This window comes from Dermacentor silvarum, chromosome 3 (genome assembly GCF_013339745.2).
Source record: "Dermacentor silvarum isolate Dsil-2018 chromosome 3, BIME_Dsil_1.4, whole genome shotgun sequence".
NCBI classification, from domain to species: Eukaryota; Metazoa; Arthropoda; class Arachnida; order Ixodida; family Ixodidae; genus Dermacentor; species Dermacentor silvarum.
The window spans coordinates 108,189,253-108,196,591 of record NC_051156.1 but is presented as its reverse complement, the minus strand read 5'-3'; the positions used below and the strand labels follow the sequence as shown (position 1 = coordinate 108,196,591).

The 7,339-nt window shown below is 45.1% G+C and overlaps 1 long non-coding RNA gene across 1 annotated transcript; it reads right to left on the bottom strand.

The window, feature by feature from the left end:
• Nucleotides 1-289: 289 nt before the first annotated feature.
• LOC125943932 (uncharacterized) lies at nt 290-4,087 on the bottom strand. The gene is made up of 3 exons (XR_007465997.1): nt 4,020-4,087; nt 2,062-2,160; nt 290-543 (listed from the first exon to the last, which is right to left on the bottom strand). It is a non-coding gene; the product is annotated as an uncharacterized LOC125943932 (long non-coding RNA).
• Between the last annotated feature and the right edge of the window lie 3,252 nt (nt 4,088-7,339).

Genomic DNA, 7,339 nt, shown 5'->3' with positions numbered 1-7,339 from the left:
TAGTAGTAGTAGTCGCAGTAGTAGTTGTAGTAGTAGTACAATTATTATTATGCCTTGCTTATTCAGAGCTAACAATGTGTGAGGGCCAATTTGTACGCAACTTTTCTCCACTCACCGGCATTTAAAGCACTTCCTTTTTTTTATCTCACACCGTTTGTGTGTTTTTTTTTAACGCGGAAACCATGTTTCTTCGGCCACCACTTTCCTGTCAGAATGCTGCGATACAAATTACATCACCACATCTGAACAGCATGCAGTGGCTGCCAGAACGACATGACCGCATCAGGCGCGTGCGCCTCTCCTACAACTAACAAAGCATCGGACATGCGCACTTCACTAGAATACAGGTGCACAAATGCAGCGCACGCAATAAGCCATCGTTCTTCTGGTTCCGGCCGTCCTGCTGTCACCCGAGTCTTTTCACGGGCCCATATACTTACGTGGCGTCGTGACCTGATGATCGTCGTCATCATCTGGTCCCCTGCTCGAATGTTGGCCGGCAATGCAATAGCCCTGTCTGCATCGTCCCGGCCTTTTGCGTTTCTGCGAATGGTAAGCGAGAGAGCTCAATCCAAAATGGAAACGGGGGCAGATCGTCCCTCCGGCCCTCTCACGGTGCTTTCTCTCCGCGAGTCTCCCATTTTGTGAATCGTGTGCGACTTTGGTCGCAGCGACCCCTAAATCCCCTCGTCCGCAGCAAAGCGCGGTCTCGTCGGAAATTAGCTGCTGCTGCACTGTGTCTGACCGCTGGCATTCCCTCCAGCCTCAAATGGACGGTGCCAGTACAGAGATCGAAGGAGCAAACGAATTCAAATGCCGCCACGGAGCGGTTGATGGACGAAAGCTAGGCAGAGAAATGCAACAGGAGGCTGCATGATTGTTGAAGGGTAACGTGACTGAAATTCACTTGTTTTTCTCTGCTGTTTTTCTTTCAGATCTATCAGATTTATTTATCTATCTATTGTAGTGATCCTACTGCTAGGTCATGAGTTTCAGAGATGCAGTATAACGGCAATATATTTATTTTATAGGTGGCAACTGGGGAAAGAAACCAGTGACAGGAATAACCACATGATCTGCTTTGCTTAGCCCACGGTAACTTAATGTGGATCCTATCACCAGCCAATTATTGGAGTTTACGTTGAAAAGTCGACAGTTCATTTTCTCTCTCTCCCTATTCCTTCTCTGCTTGGCTGCCTGCCTTTTATTCACAGTCTGCGAAATCGCGTTCAGGTGGGGGCAAGTAGCCGTGCTGGCAGATGCATCAGTGATCGCACGGAACCGTGAGCTACACATGGGGAACGAAACCTTGAAGCACATCCTGTCATGGGTCATTGATTTCTAGAAACGGGATTCCCAGCAAAGGACGGCGGCATATTTGCTGGTGATTGAAAGGAAGAGCCTTCTATTGCAAAAAAAAAAAATTAGGATGAGCGAGTCAGTGAGAAGTAAAGGCATACGCGGAGGCGAGTACTAATTTGTTTGAGCAGCAGCTGACCTCATCAGGATTTAGGTTTTAATTCGGGAAGCGGAGCAGTCGAATGTTCCTTCATGAACAGTGTTTTGCGCACAACATAAGCGTAATTTTCGACGCATCAGTTCGTTGGTGTCGTGCATAAGCGAACATCCTGTTTCCCTGCTGTGGCTGTAGAATATGCGCTGTTTATTCTTGTAATACTTCCGCGAGCTTGCTGAGTGTCAGGGTATCGCACATATTTCCCTTGTCCGCTAGGCATTCTCCGCCGTGCAAGGGTCCAGACTAATTACTCGGCGCCAGCGTAGCAATCTGACCGGGAGGTGCGGTTACGAATAAGCGCAAACTCCACAATCTGCTATTACGGTGAGAGACGTCATTATCGTTAATAGAAACATGCGAAGAGCGCAAGCGAGCACCGCACAAAAACCAACAAAAGTCAGCGGCACTTCTCTATAGGTACCATCCGAGCGCAGCTTGTCTTAAAGATAGTCTTCAAGTCCGTGGTGTCATTACAGTTTATAACAGTTTGTTTTTGCATTGTCAATAACGAAGAGTGAGAGACTCTGACCGGGAAAAATACTTACTTTGCACTGTGCGCCATCAGATATGTGTCCATAATACCACATTTCATCATTAGCACTTGATTTGCACCAGTAAATGCATTCCGTCTTTATTTCTGTCACCTGTGAAACGGGAGAGTTCAATGGTGGCGGTTAAGGGCTTCGATTAACAAAAATTCAAAGCGAGTGTGGCGTGACACGTGGTCTTACAAATTCAAAAAAAAAAAAAAGAAACTGCGAACAAGAATCAGGATGTGACCTATACGAATCGCCATTAAGCCGTGCTCAAACAATATTTGTCTCCGATCCAGAATTATTTTTTCCCGTTCATTGAACCAGGATTCATACCCAAAAGATTATATTAGTGCAAACGTTACGCGAGCCGCTAAATGTAAAAATTAGCGATGTGGTTCTTAGTAATGCGCATTCAGATTTCCCGGAAATTATGTTTGATTACATTTTTTTTCAAACCACGCGAAACTACTACCTTATGGCATCTTAAACGGCATAATACAAGGTCATCTTAAAACACTAGCAACAAACATTATCATTGCGACAGACGCATCACAGTGCGAGGAAAATGCTGGCATTAGAATATCTTGCCCTGCACTCAACTGGTCTTCTTCACTAAGGTTGCCTAATTTTTTGCCTAATTTTCTAGCTGAGTATATAGCAGTAATTATAGCTTTATGTAAATTAGACGAAACAACTACAATAGCTCCTATTCTTAATGACTCACTATCTGTGTGCTATTCCCTTACCGCGTCTGGTGATTCGCCGATGCTAAAACTATTTCACTATATGTACATATTTCCTGCCCGCCTGCAATGTGTTCATTTGATTTGGGTATCCGGTCATAAAGCTTTGTATTTTAATGAAGCTGCCGATTCATTGGCAGAGACGTCACTTCTCGGCCCAATCCTTCCTGTTAGCTACCAGTGACATCACACATCACGGCGACTAGATTTCGGATGTGTTCAAATATGAAAGCCTTATCAGACACAGTAATGACTGCTTCTCCAGATTATAAGCACCTGGTATTTTCCTGGCGTTGTGAATCCTGTAACACAAAGATGCTTGAGGTCTCCCTCACAAAATTACATTGCCACATTCTCTACTTGAACTTCTATGCTTACACAGGTCGGCTTTGGTGCCCTGTCCTCTTTGATTCTTTTGTAATGAGGAAGAAACAATACATCACTTCATTCTACCTTGTCGCCGCTTTACTGCGGCAAGAAAAAGAATATTGCAATTACCTCTTCGAAGACATGTTATTCCCACGTTTGGGGCCTCCACTTTAGGATTTAGCCACAGGGATGTTTGCTCCTCCGTCCAAACATTTCTTATAAAATCCAACTGCATGCCCTACTAAAATTCTATCTTTCCTATTTTTGTGTAGTTTAAATTATTTATTATTCATTCGATCTGTTCTTACTGATTTCATTTTAACAGATAATTTCATGTTTCGCGCTAAGTTCATAGATATTATGAAATCTATTCTTCATTGCAAATTCCAATAATCCATCCATTTCTTGGCCAATCACCCATGGTGGGTAGGAGCCACATGCTTGATAGAGAACAACGTCATCCCACTGTCTCCGGCTTCACCGGCCGATTCTAGCTGGGCGACGTCGTGATGGACGTCCCCCGCCACCCGGAAATTATTCAACAGTTTCCTATTTCGTGTATGCACCGCAATTTGTAAGGTGCTGCCTTAGGGAGCGTCCTGCTGCAATAATTCTGCAAATGGTTTTGGTACAGAAACACATCTTGCGTTGCCAAGCGACAGTACGAGGAGGCAAGGACGCGAGCTACCCTCCCGGCAATACAGCCCGCAAGCGACATATGCATGCGTATATCCAACGTTTCTTACGTCAGAGCCGAGGGCTTAAGTCATGTTTGTGTCACTAGCCCCGCATTTTCGTTTCGGTGTATTTGTAAGAAACGTCATGCTGTTTGTAGCGAACACGAACGCCCAGTACCGTCTTCTCGCTATACCCAGATGGTATCACTCCTCTATCCTTGTCTTTGCATTGATGAAGAAGCGTTCCCTCAGGTTTGTATCCCATCGACGGTCCAGGAGGCCTGCGTGACAGAAAACTATTTCACTTTCGTCGCTTCTTGCGCAGCACTCATTAGTTGCGCTCTGTAAACGAATCTGTCGCAGTGAACCTGTCAATCGCCCCATTTACGTCTACCATGCAATCAAAGTGCAATAGGAATGGAAAACTAAATGCAGGTGTTGAATTGAATTGAATTATGGGGTTTACGTGCCAAACCACGATTGATTATGAAGCACGCCGTAGTGGGGGACTCCAGAAATTTGGACCACCTGGAGTTCTTTAACGTGCACCTAAATCTAAGTGCACGGGTGTTTTCGCATTTCGCCCCCATCGAAATGCGGCCGCCGTGGCCGGGATTCGATCCCGCGTCCTCGTGCTCAGCAGCTGTTAAGGGAGTTGTTTTTCGAAACAAACCATCCAGTCTTACGGCGAAAACGATGGTACCTCAGTGGAATGAAGTCAAAGTCAACCTTCTTACTTTAATGCGCAAGCATTATTGAGCACCTCACGCACTTTCCAGAGGCAGTGTATCTATATATCTGTCTATATATCTATGTTTGTCTGTTTGTATCCAACCGTTTTTCCGCCTACCATACGTCACAAGGGTTCCTCAAGGACAGCAACCAGACGCATTAGCAGGCTGCGCCACAAATACGCTGCGTATGTGCCGCTTTTCAATGAACGCCTTTCACGCCAACGCCTTAGCGAGCTGCGCCTTGAATTCACTATAGGTATGCGTCATTCCTCAATGAATCTGTCGCCACTTGGGTCACTGAGTGTGTGCCACTGAGCGTGCGGCCAAGCGAGGAAACGATTCTCAGCGTTCGCAGGCACCGTTGCGCCACGCTTCTAGTCTCGGAGGCACATGCGCGGACTTCTCGGCGATGCCAGTAGATGGCGCAGCGTGTCCGAAAGAAGAGGAGCGCGAGAGGAGACCGGTTGCCGCATGACGCGTTTCTTAGCGTTCGCACGTACCGGCGCGCCATGCATTTCGAAGGTCACGCGCAGCTTGGACGCAGCGGCGGTGCTATTTGGCGCCGAGTGATTTTAGGGAAGCGCGAAACAGGAGTCTCGCGGCAGTACGCGCCTCGTACGTAACTCGTTTCGGACGGTGGCAATACGTTGCGGTCGTTAGTATTGGTTTAATGGCAACGCATTACCGTCGACAGTAATCGCGAGATGGGTTTCTGCCGCAATTTCTTTATGCGGAACAAAGGGAGACGCAGTAGAGAGGCAGGGCCACGCCTCAATCGGGAACCTTGCAAGATTAAAAAGTTTAGGGTACAGCACAAGACTCTGGGGTGCTTCTTTATGTGTGTGTTGTATTTAGCGGAAGTAGAGATGATGTAGCGCTTGTATGTTTATGCTGAGATGTATGTATGTGTATGTATGTATGTATGTATGTATGTAGGCTTCGAACAATGTCGCGTATATTTTTGTGCATTCGGATTCCCTGCAGAGTTAGTGAGCTGCAACACTGCCAGCATATTGTCGCGCTACACATTGTCGAAAGAATTTTATTACGTCACTCGCAAAAATCACTCTTAGTTGTACTATAAGTTGCTCGGGTTTTTTCTAATGCACTCTTTGAGCTAAGGCAGTAAATCTTGTGTGAAGTCGTGGCGTTTGTATCCAACAAGGGTGGTACTATTTGTTCGAAACATGTCTCGAAATCATTTGTCGCATCATTTGTTCGAAACATGTCTGAGGCCAGTTATGTCGCTGCACGTAAGCGCCTGGTCACATCGTATATTTTCAGATTTCGGGCGCTTTCTTTGTAACCCCAAAAGAAACAAAACCCCAACAGCTATTTTCATAGAAGCAATTAATTCAATATTTTAGAATGCGCTCAACAGCTTCATCCATTCAAGATTTTGCGTTTCAGTCAATACTTAATTTTGCTTAATTATTGACAGGCTCATACTAAACAACAGTTTGAGTTTCCCAAGACATCAGTCAACACGGACTGGTTGGTTGTATGGCGTTGCGCACCGCCTTTTAATCCTTTGGCACAAGTTGGCCTAAAACACCCCGTATAACGCAAAGCATATTCCGCTCCGTAGATGCAGTTTCAACCCAAAATGAACCACTTGATTACGAACACTTCTAAAAACTTAACTGGCTGCTTGAAGGGGCGTTTTAAATGCCCTGACGGCACTTTGGAAATTCCCAACAGCATCTTTAGACGTGCGCAGAGCTTCAAAAAACTTCCAACGCGTTTCTCACAATGCGCATTTCCTTACTTATTCAGTGGTTCATTTTACGCATCTAGCCGTTCGCAAACAGCAAAATTTTCACAGCCCTGCAGGCATCGATCACCTAATTATCACGAATTTGCTAATGTTATTTGGCACCTTCAAGTACAACTACAAGATTTATTCTTTGCGTTTTCCCAGAACTGTATGTCAATTGACTTTAAACTTCATCCTGACACACTGGACGTTCTAAAGCTACGCATCACTGAATATCCCATACAGCGTATATGTGCAATATGCAGAAACTTTGGTACTTTCGCACTAATAATTCCACGCTCATAATTTGGGCACACTTGACTCTCGACAAGCCAAACATCCCATATAAATTTATTGTGCCAATTTGAACTGTTCTCTCATACATTTCATCGAAATTTGAAGCGAACGTGAGTAGCAGAGGTGTTGAGGTAAACTATTGCCTGCATCTATGGTCGCAATAAAAGCTTCGCGCAAAGGCCCACTCGATCATTCGTGTTTTCTTTTTTTTTTTTTTTTTTGACGTGATCTTACGCACGCATGCATTTCACTGTGACACAAAATGTGTACCACTCCTATATGAAAATGACCGGGCGAATGAAACAGCAGAACAGAATAGTAAAACCGTACACTCCCGAACCACTAACGTTTTACCTTGCTACACTGTAACTACTAAAAGTCACGTCAAAGTTTTCAGCAATAGCCTAGACGTGGCTCAATAGCAAATCGCGGAAGGTAGAGAACTTACCCAAAAATACAAGCACTGCGCAACTGTCATTCCTTGATCGTTTAGCTATTGAGTGAAAAGTAACGAGATGTGGATTTAGCTAACGAACGTTGTACACAAAATCTATACTTCATGCTTCAACATTATTTTCTTTTTTTTTGCATAGAAAATGAAAGTCAAGATGGGGCTCTCCAAGGAAGTGGGATACTCTTGGCGAACTACCGCCGTCGTCTTCGGCGTCGCTATCAGTCCCGTATAAAGTCCACGTGAGATATCATCGCGGC